This window comes from Triticum aestivum, chromosome 2B, assembly GCF_018294505.1.
Source record: "Triticum aestivum cultivar Chinese Spring chromosome 2B, IWGSC CS RefSeq v2.1, whole genome shotgun sequence".
NCBI lineage: Eukaryota > Viridiplantae > Streptophyta > Magnoliopsida > Poales > Poaceae > Triticum > Triticum aestivum.
The window spans coordinates 68,669,650-68,693,358 of record NC_057798.1 but is presented as its reverse complement, the minus strand read 5'-3'; the positions used below and the strand labels follow the sequence as shown (position 1 = coordinate 68,693,358).

The 23,709-nt window shown below is 45.4% G+C and overlaps 2 non-coding genes and 1 pseudogene across 2 annotated transcripts; all 3 read right to left on the bottom strand.

The window, feature by feature from the left end:
• Nucleotides 1-228: 228 nt before the first annotated feature.
• Nucleotides 229-307, bottom strand: LOC123047802 (uncharacterized; annotated as a pseudogene).
• Nucleotides 308-481: 174 nt separating this feature from the next.
• On the bottom strand, nt 482-566 carry LOC123047800 (small nucleolar RNA Z199). The gene has a single exon (XR_006423159.1). It is a non-coding gene; the product is annotated as a small nucleolar RNA Z199 (small nucleolar RNA).
• An 84-nt stretch (nt 567-650) lies between these two features.
• On the bottom strand, nt 651-747 carry LOC123047819 (small nucleolar RNA R64/Z200 family). The gene has a single exon (XR_006423170.1). It is a non-coding gene; the product is annotated as a small nucleolar RNA R64/Z200 family (small nucleolar RNA).
• Between the last annotated feature and the right edge of the window lie 22,962 nt (nt 748-23,709).

The window sequence follows — 23,709 nt, the reverse complement described above, 5'->3', positions numbered from 1 at the left end:
AATGATCATGGTAGAAGTCAGAGAAAACAAGTGAAACAAGATTGCAAAACAGAAGGCAAAGGAAAATTTTGGATAGAGAAATCAAACAGAAAACTAGTACAGAACATGGTCTTGTCATATTGCTGCAATTTATTCAAGAACACCAGACTTAGAAATTGCATCAAGCAATTCATAAGAAAACAAGAACGTGAGCGCATTTCACAAGACAACGGTTAATTGAAGGTAAGAAATCATCAGACTTTAAACTACGAATCACAGGAAGGTAACTCCTGTCATGTTGTTGCAGTTTCTCATCATCACTTGAACCACAAATGAAATCAGGCAACACTTTAGATTGGAACTACAAATGGTAAGTATCTTTGTTGTGGAGATAGTTCAATTTATAAACTCGTTCAAGAAAAATTATATTTGTTGTGAAGATAGTAGGACTTCCTTCAGTATGTGGACATCATAGAAAGCCACAAACATATCAGGGTGTTGAGGTATCATCAGAGACTTAAATACTAAGAATCAGAGCAGCATAGCTCCATCATATTGTTGATGGTTTATTCCTCATCACTTGACCCTCAAACATATAAGCATGCATGGACAGCAAGAAAAAAGGCTATAACAATTTATAGTTTGGCAACTATCGGTATGAAATGCAAACATTATTGCTCAGAATATGAAATATCTTCTCATCAATGCCAAATGGCATCTCTAAAGTCTGACATACGTTGTAGATTTCATGATTCATCACAGCATTTTGCAAACCAAGCAAGTAGGCATATAGCAGGAACAGAGGGAATATCTGCTACTATCCCAACATGTACGTATATGCATGTGTGCTTGCTTGACCGGCGCATGCATCACTGTAGCAGCCAAGCAAGTAGGCATCGTTGATGTCTACTCACAACTTTCCTCGCACCAGAGAAAGAGTCAAAACAAAGAATATTATACCATAATATGACACCAGACCACATATTAGTAACTTTAAATCAGAAAGTATATCCACATCACCATAAAATAGTCCCAGACCATCACAAAGAAGCCAAATGCTATTAACTGATGATTAGTAGACACAGACATGATTCAGCCACATAATGGCTACCACAAGCAAACGTGACAACTGTGTAAGAAAGCTGCTCGTGTACAAAAGGTGATTGAAATCCTACTGTTTAGTACATATACATGGTAGGCTACTGCTGCCAGTGTTCTAAACCAACAGAGCATAATATAGGAGCAGAAAATAGGGCACTAGGGCTAGAAGATGGAGCCGACTCACCGGAGAGCTTGTGGTCGCCGCCGTACACAGCCGGCGTCATGCTGTTCGCCTCCGGCTCCTGCCCCCCGCTGCCGTTCTTCTTCAGATTCTTGTACACGTCCTCTGCACATGGGTTAAGCAGAAACCAATCAGTGACAGACACGAGTGAAGCTACCAAGACAATATAAAATTTATATAATCAGTTCCACTGCTCGATTTTTGCAATAGTTTAGAAAAGAACAATGAGTTTTCAGTATAGAGGAATATGTTTAATTTTAGGGGCACTTCTATTTTTCTTGTCATAAGAAGTGGCTAGAGCCTTTTCTTTTTGGTGAAGGTGCCGATGGTATGCACGCTTGTATTTACAAGAACAACAGTTGGGCGTTTTGTATGAGCAAGGAAAGCATAGGTGATTTTTTTTAAGATCCACAAACCCAGGCACAACAAGTTTGTTTTTATGTGCTGTAAAAATAAGGAAAAGGAGCTAATATAGAAACTGAAAGTTCCCACAATTTATCTTTTTTTGTATAGCCACACAATCAAACATGCTGTTTCGCAGAACATTACAAGTGCACCTATTAATCCACAATCAACATCTGATTTCACAAGAGATCTACAAGTACATCTGAGACAAAGGTATTTTCTGGTCAGGAACTCAATTCTGGAAGTTTGGAATAAGTAGCCGATAATAATTTCATTCAGCAGGCACCAAACAATGAATCAACACTTAGACAGACTACTTTCAAAATGGAATAATGCCCAACTGTTCCAGCAATGAATCAACACTCAAGACTACTTTCAAAATGGATCAATGCCCAACTATTATAGCAATGAATCATCAGCACGCAAGGCCTTGACTGCGAATAGCTAACTTGACTGATAAGACTAATTCAGCTATCCTAAACACAACAATTCCCTTACCAGATCGGTCTGTTTAAAAACCGCGATATCGCTTCCGTATGCAGCAAAGGTGTATTCCTTGAAGGACGCGAGAGCGCGGATCTTCTTGGGCAGTTGAGGTCCTTAAATCGCAAAGAAAATTCACGCACCATGAGCGGGAGAGCTAAAAAAACACTGAACATAAGAAACCGAGGTACTGAATAGCAGGCTCACCAGCAAGGACCAAACTGAGCTTGGCACACTACACAACAAGAACAGAAAACAGCATGATTAGTTATATTGCAAAATGGAAGTCGGCTGCATCAGAGTTATATGTAAAGCCCTGATCCGAAGTAGGTATTGCTTCCATGCCCTGCGGGAGGGAGAGAGGGAGATAATAAGTTACCTGATCTGAAGCTCCTGGTGCTCCTCGGTGCCATCGTTGTCGAGGACGAGCGGATCCGGAGGCGTTGCTGTCGAAGAGGAGGGGGTCCGGTGGCGGCCTTGTCGGAGAGGCGAGGATCCACCGGCGGCGGCCTTGTAGGAGGATCTCACGCGCACCACCACCACCGCCAACAAAGAGGTCCACACCACCACTGAAACCCTAGCGGGAGGAAGTGATGCGGGCGACCACATGAGGCGGGGTAAAGCAAATCGACGCAGTGGTGAAGAGGGAGTGCAGTGAGAGGAAGCTGTGGGTAGGCTTGGCGACGCCGGAGGATGCCGGAATCAAGAGGGATCCGTAGGTGGTTGTGGCAGACAGGAGTGGTGCATGGGAGAGGGAGAGACGAGCGAAAGAGGGGTTGCCTGAGGTGGGAGGAGAGAGAGATGGATGGGTGGTGGCTCTGCCTAAGGTGGGAGGAGAGGGAGAGGCCACCGGCCGGCGAGGTTTGGATCGGTTGCGGCAGCGATGTGGGAGATGAGGGAGGGATGGGATTGGGGAGAGGAGGGGGATGAGGTGGAGGACTGGTTCGGGAGGGGGCGGCAGCGGCGAGGAGATGGGGGATCAGAGCTAGGGTTTGGGCTGCGGGTGGGGTATCTGTTTTTTTTGTTTTTTTCTGTAGATAGATGGATCGATGGATGGATGTGGGATGGAAAGATGGATGGATGGGCGCCATGTCATCGATCCGTGGGAAGAGTTTTGATTGGTTTGGAAAAACCATTGATTTAAGTAGTTTCCAAGTACTAAAAATTCATTGATTTTGTGAAGTAGCTATCAAAATATATTGCAAAAGGGCATCACACAAATTTTCACTAGAGTTAGACCACACTTCATGGATAAGGACTAATTTGTATGCATTTCTGATCTTTGTAGCTATTTTTAATCATTTTCCGAGTGGCAAAAATAGGTTTTTTTTAAAGAATCTACCAAATATTTGTTGCAAAATTGGACTCCATCAATTTTATAAAATACTAGTCCATATTTAATATACAATTGACAAAATGGTTGGGTGTAAAAAGTTTTGATCCACCTCTCGTGAAAAAGACAAATTTCCGCCGATTCAGTGGAAGCGGGTCAAATTTGAACTGCAGCTGCCTCATAGTTTGCTATTTATTTTTTACAAAAATCATTTCTAGGTACATAAGTATCTATTTAATCAGAGAAACACCAAAAGTTTTTCAAGATTCAACCACTAGCTAGGAACGGTCAAGCCCGCCGTTTTGACCGCATTTTGAAACGGGCATACAAAATTCAAAAAAAATCAAAAAATTGGGAAACCTTCACATTGTGTCATTATATGTGGCCAAGTTCCCAAGAAAAATGACAAACTTGTAATACGGTAATTATTTTAAAAAACTGTTCTCAGAAATGAGCTATCATCTCTGAAGATTCATGGCTTTCAAGCCAAATGATCAATCTTATGGCCACATTCGTGGCATAGTTTGTTCAAATGATATCATATTGTGCACAAGGGTGCATATTGGAATGGCAAACAATGTTGCCTAAGGAAGTTTTCATTTTCTTTGGACGAAAAAACCATTTTTCATTTTCCGAGTGCCCGAAAGGAGGTTTTTTTGTGAAGGAACTACCAAATAATTGTTGCAAAATTGGACTCCATCAATTTTCTAAAATACTAGGACATATTTAATGCACAATTGACAAAATGGTTGGGTATAAAAAGTTTTGATCCACCTCTCGTGAAACAGACAAATTTCCGCCGATTCAGCTGGAAGCGGGTCAAATTTGAACTGCAGCTGCCTCATAGTTTGCTATTTATTTTTTACAAAACTCATATATAGTTACATAAGTACCTATTTAATCAGAGAAACACCAAATATTTTCCAAGATTCAACCACTAGCTAGGAACGGTCAAGCCCGCCGTTTTGACCGCATTTTGAAACGGGCATAAAAAATTCAAAAAAAATCAAAAAATTGGGAAACCTTCACATTGTGTCATTATATGTGGCCAAGTTCCCAAGAAAAATAACAAACTTGTAATACGGCAATTATTTTAAAAAAGTGTTCTCAGAAATGAGCTATCATCTCTGAAGATTCATGGCTTTCAAGCCAAATGATCAACCTTATGGCCACATTCGTGGCATAGTTTGTTCAAATGATCTCATATTGTGCACAAGGGTGCATATTGGAATGGCAAACAATGTTGCCTAAGGAAGTTTTCATTTTCTTTGGACGAAAAAACCATTTTTCATTTTCCAAGTGCCCGAAAGGAGGTTTTTTTGTGAAGGAACTACCAAATAATTGTTGCAAAATTGGACCAAATCAATTTTCTAAAATACTAGGACATATTTAATGCACAATTGACAAAATGGTTGGGTGTAAAAAGTTTTGATCCACCTCTCGTGAAAAAGACAAATTTCCGCCGATTCAGCTGGAAGCGGGTCAAATTTGAACTGCAGCTGCCTCATAGTTTGCTATTTATTTTTTACAAAAATAATTTATAGTTACATAAGTACCTATTTAATCAGAGAAACACCAAAATGTTTCCAAGATTCAACCACTAGCTAGGAAAGGTCAAGCCCGCCGTTTTGACCGCATTTTGAAACGGGCATAAAAAATTCAAAAAAAAAATCAAAAAATTGGGAAACATTCACATTGTGTCATTATATGTGGCCAAGTTCCAAATAAAAATAACAAACTTGTAATACGGCAATTATTTTAAAAAAGTTTTCTAAGAAATGAGCTATCATCTCTGAAGATTCATGGCTTTCAAGCCAAATGATCAATCTTATGGCCACATTCGTGGCATAGTTTGTTCAAATGATCTCATATTGTGCACAAGGGTGCATATTGGAATGGAAAACAATGTTGCCTAAGGAAGCTTTCATTTTCTTTGGACGAAAAAACCATTTTTCATTTTGCGAGTGCCCGAAAGGAGGTTTTTTTGTGAAGGAACTACCAAATAATTGTTGCAAAATTGGACCAAATCAATTTTCTGAAATACTAGGACATATTTAATGCACAATTTACAAAATGGTTGGGTGTAAAAAGTTTTGATCCACCTCTCATGAGAAAGACAAATTTCCACCGATTCAGCTGGAAGCGGGTCAAATTTGAACTGCAGCTGCCTCATAGTTTGCTATTGATTTTTTCCAAAAATCATTTCTAGTTACATAAGTACCTATTTAATCATAAATACATGGTTTGGTGGTGATACGTCGAGGTTTGGGCGGTGGCCGAGGGCCCCATCTCTAGAGCGCGTAAACTCACATGCCCGCCGCATGGTCACCGCGTGACCGTGGCGTTGCCATGTGTTCTGGGTGGCCTAGGCATGTCTAGTGGGTTGGGCACTCACCAGGTAGGTGCTAGGAAGAAAATTACAACATAAGATTCTCACGAGGAGACCGATCGGTGCTCAAACATGAATTGGCAGCCAAGTGTTTGATTAGCGGTATAGGAAATGTATATGGCTAATGGGCGTGAGTTTTGGCTGAGGATGATCAGTTACTAAGAATACCGTCTTCACAAATTTTCAGCTCAAAAGGAGTAGCCTAGGTGGTACTTGCTTTGCAAACCACCACACTGGACATAAATACGAATGTTGAAGCTCGGCTCAAAATAATGAATGGATTGAGCTGGCATTTGGTGGAGGATCGTTATTTGGTCATAGGAAAGCACTGTAGAAAATGGATACTATTTGGACATGCCAAAGTGGTACTTCCTTCACAAACTGTTACTCTGAACAGAATAGGAAAATGAATATTTTTGAATTATTTTTGAACTAGGCAAGGAAGATTTTTACATATTTGATGAAGATATGACCCAAAGAATTTATGAGATTTTTTGGGAATTTTGGGAATGATAGAAATATAGGTTGCTTCACAACCTAGGGCAAAAACTGCCACATGGACATGACACATAGGCAAAACTGATGAGATGGCGCCTTGTCATCACAACCCACCACAATCTACAAGGTTATGACCATCTATATTGGTCATTAACAACTAGAAATAAGGCAGCGGACTAGCACTGTTTGCTTTGTGACCATTTTGTGTAAGGAAATTACGACCTTTCTGACCAAAATGGTTGCAATGGTTTAGGGTTTGAAGCCCCCTGAACAGCTTTTGACCAATTGGTCTAAAATGGTCATAAATTTATGACCAATTCTTCGAGGGTCACTGACTGAAGGTCATAAGTTGACATATTTCTTGTAGTGCCTAAGAAGGCGTCCGAAGACTGGCCTTCGGAATGGTTTTATATAGAAGACGCTCCGCTGCCGGACCCTGTTCGGATCGGCCTCCCGGAGTTCAGCGATGCTCCTCTGAAGAAACGCCTTAGTTGGCGTCCGCGGAGCCCCCAACTGGAGGAAGATAAGAGCATCCATTACTTGATGGGCCGGATAAAGTTACTGGCTCATTCTGGGTTGACCATGATTGGAGTCATGGCAACATGCATTATGCGGGGGGTGCAGCCGTTACAATACAGAGGCCACCCCATGTGGGATTTCAACAGGGAGGACGATGCCACCCGCCATGGCCGCAAGTGGCCGGGCTCGGCCGAGGATCTGGTGGAGATCCTGTCCGGCCTGTACAAGGGGGAGAAAGAAGACTTCCTCCGTACGAACCCATTGAACGGGTTTTCTATGAGTAACCCTAGGAGCTGGGTAAGCGGACGTTTATTCATCCGACCCGTGCTTCTAAAGCCGAGTACCTTACTCTGTGATTTTGACGCAGGAACTGCGCCGGGATGTGGAGGACATTCACAGTCCGGCTCCACAACCCGAGGATCCAGGAAGATCCCTTGATCCGACCTCCGAAGAGGATCCGGATATAAAGGTGGAGCTAATTGATGGGGTGTTCCATCAGCTCAGCATCGATAATGCTTTACTCGCCATCACGGCCGACTACCCCGGCTTGTCGCCGGCTCCCCAGGTACTTTATGGCCGGATTCTTAACAACATTACTCCATCTTGGCGCGTTTCTGACCACCATATACAACGGTGTCGTGTAGGCTGCGCCTTCAAGGCGGGAAGCCGAACCCATTACGGATGACCAACAAGGGTCAGTTCGGCCCAGCAGGTGGAAGAGGAGTGCGGCGCAAGTCGAAACATCGCCGCAAAGGTATAGCTCATGGTTTGTTGTTTAAAACAACGTCCCTAGGAAGTGTTTGAGTGCTTATGACTTTTGTAGGAGAAAAAGCGCCCGCCGGACTGCGGGCGTGGAGGTTGCCAATCCGGCCTCTACCAGCCAAGCTCCAGCGCCTGGCCTGGAGGGGGAGGCGAGCGCAAGGCGCGAGCCGGACACTCCTCCTACAGAGGATGCCGACAGACTGTCCGCCACCAAATCTGAGGTGGAGAGCGCCATGAACCATAGGCGCCGCCGGACAGTTTTTCGTGACGCGTGCTTCTCCCCTGAGGCGTTGGATGCCTTTAATGCAGGGGACGCGCACCTCCATGCCGCTCAAGATGGTTTGACCAGAGCCACGGAGCAGTATGTAAAAGACATACGGGTAAGAGAATTTAATAGTTATATATGCCAGTAGCCCCCGAGACTTAAAGTAGTTATATTAACTAATTTAAGGATCATATGAAATGCAGGGTCTTACCGAGAAGAATACCCAACTGTCTCAGGAGCTGCAAGAGTGTAAGGCTCAACTTGAGGCCGCACTCGCTGCCGCAGGAGGAAACACAGGGACCTCTCCTGGTAACACATTATTTAAAAAGATAAGTAGTGTTTGGCCTGTGCGCAAGTCTGATAATGACGTTGCAGGTGCTGCCGGACAAGATCCGGACAGGCAAGAACTTCTGCGCCAGCTGAAGGCCGGCGAGAGGGTGCTGCATAAGGTGCAGCACGAAAGGAACAAGCTCCAGGATGCCCATGCCCAGCTTGGAGAAGAGCTGAAAGGCGTTCGGGCCGAGCTGTCTGGCTCCGTTAAGGAGAATCAGCGGCTTCGTCGCGGCATCTATAGTAAGTGCTTGAGCGAACTCCTTTGAAAAGAAGAGTTCGGCGAGGAAGTCAATTGACAAAATATGTCTGTAGGTATACTCACAGGTCGTCCTGCGAAGGAGATGCCCGTATCAACAGGCGATCAACTTCCCAAGTTGTTGCAACTGATCGAACGAGTTTGGCAGGCAATGAGCGGCGTCATCCAGGCTTTATGGCCAGCCTTCTCCCTACTCGAGGGCCTTGGGGAGCTTGCGGAGAAGCTTCAGGGAGTGCGGCAGCGCTTCCATTTATGGAAGATTTCAGCCTGCCGCCAAGGTGCCAGGGAGGCCTGGGCCATGGTGAAGACGCGGTACAAGAAGGCGGATCCCAATCACATGGCCGAAGTCGGACCTGTGGGGCCCGATGGGAAGGAGATCCCTGTAAGTTTAGTATACGGCCAAGTAGAGTTGGCCGCTAAATTTTCCCAACAGGACTGTAAATTAGACAGCCTGTTAGACGGGATTGAGGAAGAATACAGTCAGTCAATTTGACAATGTATTATAAAATGACATGTAAAATGCCTTCTAGCCGGATTGTAGATCGTTTGTCTTTGCCGACCTTTTCGCTTCGACCTCGGGACCCTAGAGTCCGGAGTGTGTCCGAATACCTTCTCGGTTATGAAACAACCGGGGTATGCATGGAGACCAGGCGTAGGGGTCATTAGTGCTTTATCAGACAAGTGCCCAACTAGTTATGTTATATTACATGGTTAGTAAGAAACATCTTCCAGGGAGAATAGTTCCGTTAAGGGTTCCTTTCCTCTGGGGGTGGCATGCCCTAAAGTGCATGTCCGGACTGCGAAAAAAGCAGAAAAACATCTGGGGGCAGATAAATAAGTAGGTAAAAATCATCTTTCAAGTCACCGACCGAATATTCCCTTAAGAACGCTAGCTTTCGGCTTCACCCAGTCTGAGGTACACATCCGGCTGACCCGGCAGTAACAATCGCAGAGGTGCTCCCTTTACCTCCTAGCCGAACAATCGGGAACGTAGGGGTAAGCACAGGAGCCAGGCAACCCAGCTTGGCCAAAACTTAAGTCATATCGATGCATATAATGGTGAATAAAAGGTACATGTGGAAGCTTGACACATGTGCTGGGCATGAAGCCCTTATAATTAAGCTTCTGGTAAAGAAGCCCCCAGGTATAATGAGTGCGGATGGCACATCAAGTGTGTGCGAACAATGCGCAAGTAGGCCCTTAAGGGCTTTTTAATAGGAGGTTAAGAGAAGAAAGAGAAATAAAAGACAACTGAAGTGTAAAAATTTGAGCAGGGGAAGGGGACGAACTCTTAGTCCGGCGCTAGGCATAGAATCTTCGGAGGCGGGCTGCGTTCCATGGGTTCGGCTCGAGTCGGTTGTCCGACGCATTTCGTAGACGGTACGCTCCGCCGGTCAGGACTTGGTCGATAATGAAGGGGCCCTCCCATTTGGGCTTGAGCTTGTCCTTTTTCTTGTCCGGCAGGCGTAGAACTAGTTCACCAACATTGTAAGTCTTGGCCCGTACTTCTCTGCTTTGATATCTTCGAGCCTGTTGCTGATAGAATGCGGAACGAGCCTTGGCGACGTCGCGTTCTTCCTCCAATGCATCCAAGCTGTCCTGCCGATCCAGCTCGGCCTCTCTTTCTTCATACATGCGCACTCGAGGTGAGTCATGAATAATGTCGCAGGGCAGAACTGCCTCTGCGCCGTACACCATAAAAAATGGTGTGAATCCGGTAGTACGGTTGGGCGTTGTCCGCAGCCCCCAGAGTACGGAGTCGAGCTCCTCTACCCAGTGCGTGTCAGATTTCGTAAGTGACCGCACTAGTCTGGGTTTGATGCCGCTCATTATTAGACCATTTGCTCGTTCCACTTGACCGTTGGTTTGAGGATGATAGACTGAAGCATAATCGAGCTTAATGCCCATATTTTTGCACCATGATTTAACCTCGTCGGCCGTAAAATTCGTGCCGTTATCGGTGATGATGCTGTGGGGGACACCATAACGGTGTACTACCCCGGATATAAAGTCTATCACTGGTCCGGACTCTGCCGTTTTAACTGGCTTGGCCTCTATCCATTTGGTGAATTTATCCACCATGACCAATAGGTATCTTTGCTTGTGGGTTCCCCCTTTAAGTGGTCCAACCATGTCAAGCCCCCAGACCGCGAACGGCCAGGTAATGGGTGTAGTTTTGAGGGCGGTGGGTGGCATATGGCTCTGATTAGCAAAGAGCTGACAACCGACGCATCGTTGGACTAAGTCCTGAGCATCTGCCCAGGCCGTCGGCCAATAAAATCCGGTACGGAATGCCTTTCCTACGAGGGCCCGGGCTGCTGCGTGGTGTCCGCCTAGTCCGGCATGAATTTCAGCCAGGAGGTTTCGCCCTTCCTCTTCGGAGATACACCTTTGAAGGACTCCGGTTGTGCTTTTCTTATAAAGTTCTCCCTCGTGGACCTTGTAGGCTTTAGATCGCCGAACTATGCAGCGGGCCTCATTTTGGTCTTCGGGAAGTTCCTGCCTAAGTAAGTAGGCTAGGAATGGTTCTGTCCACGGGGCGATTACGGCCATTATGTCATGGGCTGAACGTGTTATTTCGGCGGCGGAATTGCCGCTTATGTCAAATTGCTCTGTGTCGGTTGGTGTGGCTGCTTCCGGTTTGTTATTTCTGGACTCCTCTACCCATAGTACGGATGGCTTGAACAGCCGTTCCAGGAAGATGTTTGGAGGGACAGCGTCACGTTTTGCGCCGATGCGTGCCAATACGTCGGCCGCTTGGTTATTAGCCCTGGCTACATGATGGAATTCGAGTCCATCGAACCGAGCTGACATTTTTAGGACAACGTTGTGATATGCTGCCATTTTCGGATCCTTGGCATCAAAGTCTCCATTTATTTGGGATATTGCGAGGTTTGAATCCCCGCGCACCTCTAGGCGTTGAATGCCCATGGAGATTGCCATCCGGAGACCATGTAAAAGGGCCTCGTATTCGGCTGCGTTGTTGGAGTCCGTGTACATTATTTGAAGTACGTATCGGACTGTGTCACCGGTCGGGGACGTCAATACGACGCCAGCCCCCAGTCCGGCCAACATTTTAGAGCCGTCGAAGTGCATAATCCAATTGGAGTATGCGCCGTACTCTTTAGGGAGTTCGGCTTCGGTCCATTCAGCGACAAAGTCAGCCAAAACTTGTGACTTTATAGCTCGCCGAGGTTTGTAAGTTATATCGAATGGTAAGAGCTCAATGGCCCATTTTGCAATCCTGCCCGTTGCGTCGCGGTTGTTTATAATGTCATTGAGTGGTACTTCAGAGGCCACTGTTATCGAACACTCTTGAAAGTAGTGTCGGAGCTTCCGGGATGCCATGAACACCGCATACGCTATCTTCTGATAGTGCGGGTAACGGGACTTGCAGGGGGTTAACACAGTGGATACATAGTACACTGGTTTTTGAAGAGGGAATTTATGCCCTTCTGTCTCTCGTTCGACGACGAGTACCGCGCTTACAACTTGATGTGTTGATGTGATGTATAACAACATTGGTTCGCCCAGGTTGGGCGCAGCCAGAGGACCGGATTCGTTGCCAATATGGCCTTTATTTCTTCGAGTCCGGCGGTGGCAGCATCCGTCCACTCGAAGTGTTCGGTGTGCCTGAGGAGGCGATAGAGGGGCAATGCCTTTTCTCCTAAGCGGGAGATAAAGCGGCTGAGAGCCGCCATGCATCCAGTCAATTTCTGGATCTGTTTGAGGTTTTTTGGAATATCCAGCTGTGATAGAGCTCGGATCTTGGCCGGATTTGCTTCAATTCCTCTACTGGATACAATGAAGCCCAAGAGCTTTCCGGCTGGTACGTCGAAAATGCATTTTTCCGGATTCAGCTTGATATCATATGCTCAGAGGTTGTCAAATGTGACCCTCAAGTCGTCTACTAGAGTTTCGACGTGTTTAGTTTTGACGACTACGTCGTCTACGTATGCCTCTACTGTTTTGCCGATCTGGGTAGCCAGACATGTCTGAATCATGCGCTGATATGTTGCACCGGCGTTTTTAAGTCCGAAGGGCATCGTGTTGATGCAGAATGGTCCATATGGAGTGATGAATGCCATTGTTGCTTGATCCGCTTCTGCCATCTTGATTTGATGATAGCCGGAGTATGCGTCCAGGAAGCACAATGAATCGTGCCCTGCAGTGGCATCGATGATTTGGTCGATGCGGGGGAGGGGGAAGGGATCCTTTGGGCAGGCTTTATTTAGGTCTTTGAAATCGACACATAGGCGCCAGGATTTGTCCTTCTTTGGTACCATTACCAGGTTTGCTAGCCAATCCGGATGTTTGATGTCTCTGATGAATCCGGCTTCCAATAGTTTGGCTAGTTCCTCTCCCATTGCCTGTCTTTTGGGTTTGGAAAATCATCAAAGAGCCTGTTTGACTGGCGTGAATCCTTTTAGGATGTTTAGGCTGTGTTCTGCCAATCTGCGTGGGATTTCGGGCATATCCGAGGTGTGCCAGGCGAGAATGTCCCAATTTTCCTGAAGGAATTCTCGCAGTGCGGCGTCTACATCAGGGTTCAATTGTGCCCCGATGGAGGCCGTCTTTGTCGGGTCCATTGGGTGGACCTGGAATTTTACTATTTCATCTGCTGGTTTAAAGGAGGTGGACTTGGACCTCTTATCGAGTATCACATCGTCCCTATTCACCGTAGAGCGCAGCGCGGTGAGTTCCTCTGCCGCTAGGGCTTCGGATAGTGCCTCCAGGGCTAATGCGGCTGTCTTGTTTTCGGCGCGGAGTGCTATGTCCGGATCACTAACGAGAGTGATTATTCCGCCGGGCCCAGGCATTTTGAGCTTCATGTACCCGTAATGGGGTACGGCTTGGAAGATTGTGAATGCCTCTCGTCCTAATATAGCGTGATATCCGCTGTTGAACGGGGCCACTTGGAACGTGACTTCTTCGGATCTGTAATTGTCCGGCGAGCCGAATACCACATCGAGTGTGATTTTTCCTGTGCAGCGCGCTTCCCGGCTAGGGATTATTCCTCTGAAGGTTGTGCTGCTTCGCTCAATGCGGCTCCAGTCTATTTCCATTTTTTGAAGGGTTTCCTCGTAGATGAGGTTTAATCTGCTGCCGCCATCCATGAGTACCTTGGTAAGTTGAAAGCCGTCCACTATTGGACTGAGGACCAATGCGGCTGGTGCTCGGGCTGTTCGGAATTTAGGTTCGTCGCTGGCGTTGAAGGTGATGGCCGCGTCGCTCTAAGGATTTGCTGTGGCTACTTGGTAGACTTCGGCGAGGCTGCGGATTGTTCGTTTCCGCATATTGTTTGATGCGAAAGTCTCGAAGACTGTTGATACCATACCGGTATTGTTGGTGTGGTTTCCTGGGGCTAGAAGCTCCTCGCCACTTTTGGCCACCTGCCGTAATATCCAACATGCTCGAAGGCTATGTGTTGGGACGGCGCCCTCTGTACTGTGAATTGTACAGGGTCTGCTGAGCCATCCCTCCAGTACGGTTCCGTTCCCTTTAAGGGGCTTCTGTTTTTTGGTTCTTGCACCTGGTGCCTGAGTGTGATGCACCCTTTTGTTGCGGACTGGGGCTGTATCCGGGGCCGGATTGTCCCAAAACCTATTTTCGGTTTTCCGGAAACTCTCTATCGCACAGTACTTTTGTACTATGGATGCCAGGTCGGCGAAGCGTGTGATTTCACGACGGCTGACGGCGTTCAAGATTCCCTCGTCCGTGCAATTATTGCAGAAAATTGATATTGCGTTTTCCTCTCGGCAGTCCTTTATCCTATTCATAACCAGGAGGAATCTGGCCCAGTAGTGATGTACTGTTTCAGCGGGCTCTTGCCGGATTAGAGATAGATCGCATATATCTGGTCGAGTGGGTGGAATTAAGTCCGGAACCCTACCCATCTCAAGGCTCGAAGGCCGAGAAGTTTCCAAATTTGGAAGCTTTGATTGCTGGACGTTGTCCAACGAGTCCGGAATGAGGCCTGATTTTAAGTTCAGTGCTCGATCGAAGTCCGTCCCTCCGCGGGAATCCGGCATGGAGGGTTTGGGAGCCCATACATGACTAGTTTTCAATATAGGAGAAGAGTCGCTGCATTGTTCTTCTACCACCGCAACATGGTGGGTGACCTGGGGAGAGTTAGTCTCTCTCAGATCGGTTTTAAGCCCAATCTGATCGTAGTCTGTAGCGACTCCCAGGGCGGCGATCCGATCCAAGAGTTCGTTTACAGACGAGAGCTCTGCTGGATCTAGATGCTCGGCGAATTCCGAGTTGACGTGAAGATTGCTCTCGATGACCCGAGAGGTCATCGTGGAAGCGGTGGCCGGACAGGCGGTCATAAGAAAACCTCCTAGCCGGATAGTTTGGCCGGCGGCCAAGGCTCCATTGGCGAAGATACCGTCCTTGAAGAGGGGAAGAGGCATCCTTCCTATCGGTGACGGCACAGAGGAACTCTCAATGAAAGCACCAATGTCGGTGTCAAAACCGGTGGATCTCGGGTAGAGGGTCCTGAACTGTGCGTCTAGGCGGATGGTAACAGGAGACAAGGGACACGATGTTTTACCCAGGTTCGGGCCCTCTTGATGGAGGTAAAACCCTACGTCCTGCTTGATTGATATTGATACTGTGGATGTTTACAAGAGTGGATCTACCATGAGATCAAGGAGGCTAAACCCTAGAAGCTAGCCTATGGTATGATTGTAAGGGTTGATGTTGTTCGTCGTCCTACGGACTAGAGCCATCCGGTTTATATAGACACCGGAGAGGGCTAGGGTTACATAGAGTCGGTTACAATGGTAGGAGATCTACATATCCGTATCGCCAAGCTTGCCTTCCACGCCAAGGAAAGTCCCATCCGGACACGGGACGAAGTCTTCAATCTTGTATCTTCATAGTCTTGGAGTCCGGTCGATGATGATAGTCCGGCCGATGATAGTTCGGCCGATGATGGTAATCCGGCTATCCGGACACCCCCTAGTCCAGGACTCCCTCATGCGTATTCATAGGATACCATAAGGAAATAATTGGGTACACTTTCTACCATAGATCCAAAGGCAATATCTTTGTTGCAAAGAATGGAACCTTTCTAGAGAAGGGTTTTCTCTCGAAATAAGTGAGTGGAATGGAAGTAGAACTTGATGAGGTAATTGTACCTTCTCTCAATTTGGAAATTAGCTCATCCGAGAAATATGTTCCCATGATGCCTACACCAACTGGAGAGGAAGCTAATGATGATGATCATGAACCTTTAGATCAAGGTACTACTGAACCTCATAGGTCAACTAGAGCATGATCCGCACCAGAGTGGTATGGCAATCCTATTCTAGAAGTCATGTTGCTTAACCATGAAGAACCTACGAACTATGAAGAAGCTATGATGAGGCCAGATTTCGATAAATGGCTTGAGGCCATGAAATCTGAGAAAGGATCCATGTATGAGAACAAAGTGTGGACTTTGATGGATTTTCCCGATGATCGGCGACCATAGACAATAAATGGATCTTCAAGAAGAAGACTGACGCTGATGGTAATGTTACTGTCTATAAAGCTCGACTTGTCGCACAAAGTTTTCAACAAGTTCAAGGAGTTGACTACGATGAGACTTTCTCACTCGTAGAGATGCTTAAGTTTGTCTGAATCATGTTAGCAATTGCCGCATTTTATGATTTATGAAATCTGGCAAATGGACATCAAAACTGCATTCCTTGATGGATTTCTTAAACAAGAGTTCTATACGATGCAACCAGAAGGTTTTGTCGATCCTAAAGGTGCTAACAAAGTGTGCAAGCTCCAGCGATCCATTTATGGACTGGTGCAAGCATCTCGGAGTTGGAATATATGCTTTGATGAGGTGATCAAAGCATATGGTTTTATACAGACTTTCGGAGAAGCCTATATTTACAAGAAAGTGAGTGGGATCTCTATAGCATTTGTAACATTATATGTCGATGGCATATTGTTGATTGGAAATGATATAGAATTTCTGGATAGCATAAAGGGAGACTTGAATAGAAGTTTTTCAATGAAAGACCTCGGTGAAGCTGCTTATATATTGGGCATAAAGATCTATAGAGATAGATCAAGATGCTTAATGGACTTTCACAAAGCACATACCTTGATAAAGTTTTGAAGAAGTTCAAAATGGATCAGTCAAAGAAAGGGTTCTTGCCTGTGTTACAAGGTGTGAAGTTGAGTCGGACTCAATGCCCGACCACTTCAGAAGATAGAGAGAAAATGAAAGTCATTCCCTATGCCTTAGCCATAGGTTCTATCATGCTATGTTGTGTACCAGACCTGATGTGTGCCTTGCTATATGTTTAGTAGGGAGGTACCAAAGTAATCCAGGAGTGGATCACAAGACAGTGGTCAAAATTATCCTTAGAGGACTAAGGAAATGTTTCTCAGTTATGGAGGTGATAAAGGGTTCATCGTAAAGGGTTACGATGATGCAAGCTTTAAAACACTAATCTAGATGACTCTGAGTCTCAGTCTGGATACATATTGAATGTGGGAGCAATTAGCTAGAGTAGCACCAGGCAGAGCATTGTAGACATAGAAATTTGCAAATACAAACGGAACTGAATGTGACAGACCCGTTGACTAAACTTCTCTCACAAGCAAAACATGATCACACCTCAGTACTCTTTGGGTGTTAATCACATGGCGATACGAACTAGATTATTGACTCTAGTGAACCTTTTGGGTGTTGATCACATGGCGATGTGAACTATGGGTGTTAATCACATGACGATGTGAACTATTGGTGTTAAATCACATGGTGATGTCAACTAGATTATTGACTCTAGTGCAAGTGGGAGACTAAAGGAAATATGCCCTGCAGGCAATAATAAAGGTTTTATTTTATATTACCTTATTTCATGATAAATGTTTATTATTCATGCTAGAATTGTATTAACCAGAAACTTGATACATGTGTGGATACATAGAAAAAACACCGTGTCCCTAGTAAGCCTCTACTAGACTAGCTCGTTAATCAAAGACGGTTAAGTTTACTAACCATAGACTTGTGTTGTCATTTGATGAACGGGGTCACATCATTAGGAGAATGATGTGATGGACAAGACCCATCCGTTAGCATAGCATATTGATCGTTAACTTTTATTGCTATTGCTTTCTTCATGTCAAATACATATTCCTTCGACTAGGAGATTATGCAACTTCTGGATACCGGAGGAATGCCTTGTGTGATATCAAACGTCACAACATAACTGGTTGATTATAAAGATGCTCTACAGGTATCTCCGAAGGTGTTTGTTGGGTTGGCATAGATCGAGATTAGGATTTGTCACTCCGAGTATCGGAGAGGTATCTCTAGGCCCTCTCGGTAATGCAAATCATAAGAAGCCTTGCAAGAAAAGTGACTAATGAGTAAAGAGACTTGCCGGTAATGTGTAAAGAGACTTGCCGGTAATGAGATTGAACTAGGTATGAAGATACCGACGATCGAATCTCGAGAAAGTAACATACCGATGGACAAAGGGAATAACGTATGTTGTCATAACGGTTTGACCGATAAATATGAGCATCCAGGTTCCGCTATTGGTTATTGACCGAAGAAGTGTCTCGGTCATGTCTACATATTTCTCGAACCCGTAGGGTCGCATGCTTAACGTTCGTTGATGCTAGAGTAGTATTGGGATATTTGATGAGCGGTAACCAAATGTTGTTCAGATTCCCGAATGAGATCCCGGACATCAAGAGGAGTCTCGGAATGGTCGAGAGGTAAAGATTTATATATGGGAAGTCATATTTTGGGTTTTGGAAAAAAGGTGCAATTTGTTCGGTATTGTACCGGGAAGCTTCCAAAAGGTTTCAAAGGATTCCGGAGGGGTCCAGAAGTCCGCAAGTGGGTTCACCACGACCCAAGGGCTAGCATCGGCTGTGGGGAGGTGCCCTAACCTTATTGGGCTAGGCGCACCAAGTCCTCAAAAGCCCATGTGGCTAGGGAAGGCAAAAAGGGAAGGAGTCCTACTAGGAATAAGATTGGACTTGGAGTCCAAATCCTCTCCCCCTTGCTGCGCCCTTGGGCTTGTAGGGGCTGTTTGCCACGCCCCTCCACCTATATATAGAGAGGAGGGAAGAGGACATACCAAGCCATTGGCGCCCCTCTCTCTCCCATTACTCCGTAGTTCCACCGCCTCATCCCGGCGACGCTTAGCGAAGCGCTGTCGATGCTCCACCACCACCATCACCACCACGCCGTCGTGTTGGTTGTGATCCCATCTACTTCTCCTCTCCCTCTTGCTGGATCAAGAAGGAGGAGTCATCATCGAGCCGCACATGTGCTAAACTGGGAGGTGTCGTCTGTTTGGCACTAGACCGGTTGGATCATGATCGGATCGTGAAGAGTACGACTACATCAACCGCATGATAAACGCTTCCGCTTTCGGTCTACGAGGGTACGTAGACACACTATCGCCCTCTCGTTGCTATGCATCTCCTAGATAGATCTTGTGTGAGGGTAGGAATTTTTTTGAAATTGCATGCTACGTTCCTCAACAATCACATCACAACATACCCTGGAAAAACAAGTTAGACATCCTCTACATTGTTGTTGCAAGTTTTACGTGGCTGCTACGGGTTTCTAGCAAGAACCATTTTTACCTACGGCAAAAACCACAATGGTGATTCATCAAGTTTGCTATTTTAAACTTCTTCAAGGACCATCCGTAGTCAAATACGATTCAACTAAAGTAGGAGAAACAGACACCTGCCAGCCACCTTTATGCACAACTAGTTGCATGTCTGTCGGTGGAACCGGTCTCATGTGCGTGGACATGTAAGGTTGGTCTGGCCGCTTCATCCCACAATACCGCCGAATCAAAATAAGACGTTGGTGATAAGCAGTATGACTATCACCGCCCACAACTGTTTGTGTTCTACTCGTGCAAATCATCTATGCATAGACCTGGCTCGGATGCCACTGTTGGGGAACGTTTCATGGAAAAACAAAAAAATTCTATGCACACACAATGATCTATCCATGAAGATGCATAGCAATGAGGGGGGGAGTGTGTCTACGTACCCTCAGAGACCGTAAGCGGAAGCGTTTAACAACGCGGTTGACCTAGTCGAACTTTCTTCATTATCCAACCAATCAAGTATTGAACGTACGACACCTCCGCGTTCAGCGCACGTTCTGGTCGGTGAAGTCCTCTACCTTGTTGATCCAAAAATACGGCAAGGTAGTGGATGAGTTCCGGCAGCACGACAGCATGATGACGGTGATGGTGAAGTTATCTCCGCAGAGCTTTGTCTAAGCACTACAAAAATATGACTGGGGGTGTAAACTGTGGAGGGGGGCGCTACACATGGCTAGGCAATTTTCTGTTATGTGCTAGGCACCCCCTCCCACATATATATACACTACTAGGGAAAAGCCTAGCAGCAGCGCGGGTTTTAGTCCTATCAATAGCGTGGGATGGAGCGCTACTGGTACGGCGCTACAGCTAAAGCTTAGCAGTAGCGCGCCTCGACCCACGCTGCTTCTAAATTGACTTAGTAGTAGCGCTTCCCCAGAGGAGCGCTACTGGTAGTTAGTAGTAGCGCTTCTCCTTGCCCGCGCTACTACTATTATTTCGTATTTTATTTCTTTTTTATTTCATGTTGTATTCATACACCTTTACACAAGTTTTCATACAACAAGAATATAGATATTGTTTTTACATCATAATGAGTTATTACATCATGGGGTGAAAGAACCGTGGACTAGTTTCAAGTGGATGTCCATCCACTTGAAACTAATCCGCGGTTCTTTCACCCAATGATATAATAATATCATCATCATCATCATCATATCATTAACAACTTATCATCATAATACATCATTGTCATATAACACCTCCTCAAGATCATCGTTTTCATCAATGACATCACATAGCAATTTGGTCACTAGTCGTAATCACAAGTACTCCTCATCATCAACTCTAACACATTGTACCACATAATAAACATATTGTACCTCATAGGGCCTACTACATTCTCTTAGGACCTACTACATTTTCTGAGGTAAAATAGCAAAAAACAAGATAGCCCCTGACTCTCCATTATGGAGAATGGAGATTATCTTGTCTCCAATTCTTGCCTTTCGCTGAATGTTACTTCCAAGAACCTCCTTGCGAATGTCCAAACATTTTTTCCATTCTTTGATGAGAATGTGTTCACCAGTTTTAGAAATCCGATATGCATAGGTGAGCTCCCTAGATTTACCTGGCAGTATGTTCAGAACTGTAAGACGACCATTCAGATACATCAGATGAGGCACACAATCCATGGGGAGTTTTTGTTGAAAAACATAGTAACAACTTCGTAGTTAGCAATGATGTACTAGTTTTAGAAGTATGCAAAAGATGCACGGATGTCATAATAGTAAAAAATCTTACCAGGGTATCTCCATAGAAGTTACCGTGGTTCAACACGTGCACTAGTGGCACGTATTCACCATAATTTGGAGGAGTTCGATAATAGGTATTGTAATCCTCAAGATAAGTACAAAATGCGTTCAAATGACTTTTCTCCTTATAAGTTAATTCGGAGCCATCAGTGTAGTGGGTTTTGTCTACCATCTTCCACACATTATTTGAAGAATCAAAATAATATGTCAATGGAAATAAGCTGTCAACTATTTTGAAATAAACAATATAAATTAGTTAATAACTATGTTTGAGAAACTCACATTGCGGTACAATCGGAAGTGTATCAACAAGGACCCAAATGTCCATATTGTCTTGCTCAATGTCAGGATCACCGAGATCCATGGTGACAATCATAGCCTCATAAAAACCATACATTTTGCAAAGTGCTTCCCAATTTTGGTAACCAAAATGGGTTACGCTCTGAGAATTGCACAGATTTACTTCAAAATCCATATCATGATGGGTCCTTAGGTGTATTTTATTTGTTTCAAAATTTTCATGGTCTTCAAAACCCATCCTCTCCAAGACATAGCGTCTTGCATGGCATGGGATAAGCTAGTTGAATTGTAAAAGATGAAAATTAGACGTTGAAATAGTTAAAGTCATGCTTAATTACGAAAAAAACACTTGTCATTGTTGCGTACCGTTTCAACATCGAAGGTCTCCTCGAGCTTAATGCTGAAGCGCCGATCTTCATCCAGCTCAACGAACTTGTCGCACATACCTCGATCGTCGTGGCACCAGCTGCACTCCCCCGGGAGACTGTCGTCGTCCGCGTACGACGTTTCCTACATTCATAATTCAAAGATTAAACTTGTACAATTAAATATATGTACTAAAAACCTAAATTAGATCATTATTTTTCGAGAAAATCCAGTCCACTCGATATTTCCTACATATTCTAGCACAAGTCATGCCAGAATTCACGGAAAAATCCAGCATGACCTTTGCTAAAAAAGGACATATCGAGCGCCTGAAATTTGCCGGAAGGGAAATTAATCAACACTCCGACAAAACATAGGCCACTCGGAGGTGTAACCTGAACATGACCGGCCACTTGGGCAACCACATATCCTAAATGAGAAACACAAGATATACATGGAGATTTGGCAGGTCTCACCACGAGGTCGGAGGGGATCGGTGACGGGGACGACGACGGGGATGATGGAGGGGCTCCTTGATTTCTGTAAAAGCAAAAACCCAATAAGTTATCACTAATACATCCCGAATAATTTCTTAAACTAAAAAAAACAACAAATATGACATGTTCAACTAGTTCTATTAATTCAACTAGTTCTTACTAAATATAAACTTCCTATAAATAGAAAAAAAACTATTTCTTTCTAAAAATAAAGTAGTTCAACTAGTTATGTTAATTTACTTACTAAACTAGATCAACTAAAACTAAACAAGTTCAACTAGTTTATTAATTTACTTACTAAAAATACATTAGTTCTATTAATTCAACTAGTTCAACTAGTTTATTAATTTACTTACTAAAGTAGTTCAACTAAAACTAAACTAGTTCAACTAAAACTAAACTAGTTCAACTACTAAAAATCATTATTTATGAACCCTAAATTAACATCTACTATACTACTAAAAAACATCTAGTACTAACTAAGCAGATAGAAAAGGGGTGGGGGAGGAGTGGGTGCTTACAGAGAGGGGAGAGATGGTGGCGGGGAGGTGCTCGGCGACGGAGAGGTAGGGGCGGAGAGGGCGGGCTCGTGATCGGGAGGCAGCAGTGCTGGGCGGGCTCGGGCGGCGGCGGTGAGGTCGAGGGCGGCAGCGGTGAGGTCGAGGGAGGCGACGGTGAGGTCAAGAACAGTGGAGGGCGGCGGCGCTGTGGTTGAGGGCGGGCGGCGGCGCTGAGGGCAGGCTCGGGCGGCGGCGAAAGAGGAGTTGGGGGAACAGGGCCGGGGGGAGTGGGGGGAAGGAGAGGACTTAGCAAAATTTTGAGCCCGCGTGTGGTTAAGTCGAACTAGCAGTAGCGTTGTTTCGTAAATGCGCTATAGCTAAGTTAGCTATAGCGCGTTTTACAAAAACACACTGCTGCTATAGGAAGCAGTAATTTCTTTTGTTTATCCTTACATTTTCTTTTTTTCATTTCTCTGTTTCCTACTTCTATCATTTTCATTTATTTTTCTATTTTTTCATTTTTCTTTTCTTTCTTAGCAGTAGCGCTGTACACAGGAAACGCGCTGCAACAATGAGCATAGTGGTAGCCCGCTTTGCTCGGAATCGCTACTACTACTCCTAGCCTACCGCCAACACGGTGGAAATTATAGTGGTAGCGCTTGTTTCTGAACATGCGCTACTATTATAATTTAAACTATAGCGCGCTTTGCACGAACGCGCTACTACAAATTTGCAGTAGTGCCCTATTTTAACCGGCGCTACTGCTATACCTCTGTGTATAGGCTTTTCCCTAGTAGTGATAGGTGGGAGGTAGGGACGAGCAGCCAAGGGGGGCGCCCAAGTAGGAGGAATCCTACTTGGGGTCTCTCCCAAGATGCCCCCTTCCTTATTTGGAGCGCGGGAGGAAGGGGGGAGGTGCCACCCCCCCCCCCCCCTTTCCTTTCTCTCCTGAGGAGGGAAAGGCCGGAGGGGCCACCCCTCACCTTTCATTCGCCTTAGGGACGACCAGCCAAGGGAGGGGCGCGCCAGCCCCCTTGTGGGCTAGTCTGTTCCCTCCTTTGGCCCATAAGGCACATATCTTCCCGGTGGGTGCCCAGAACCCCTTCCGGTGACCCGATATCTTCCCGGTACGTCCC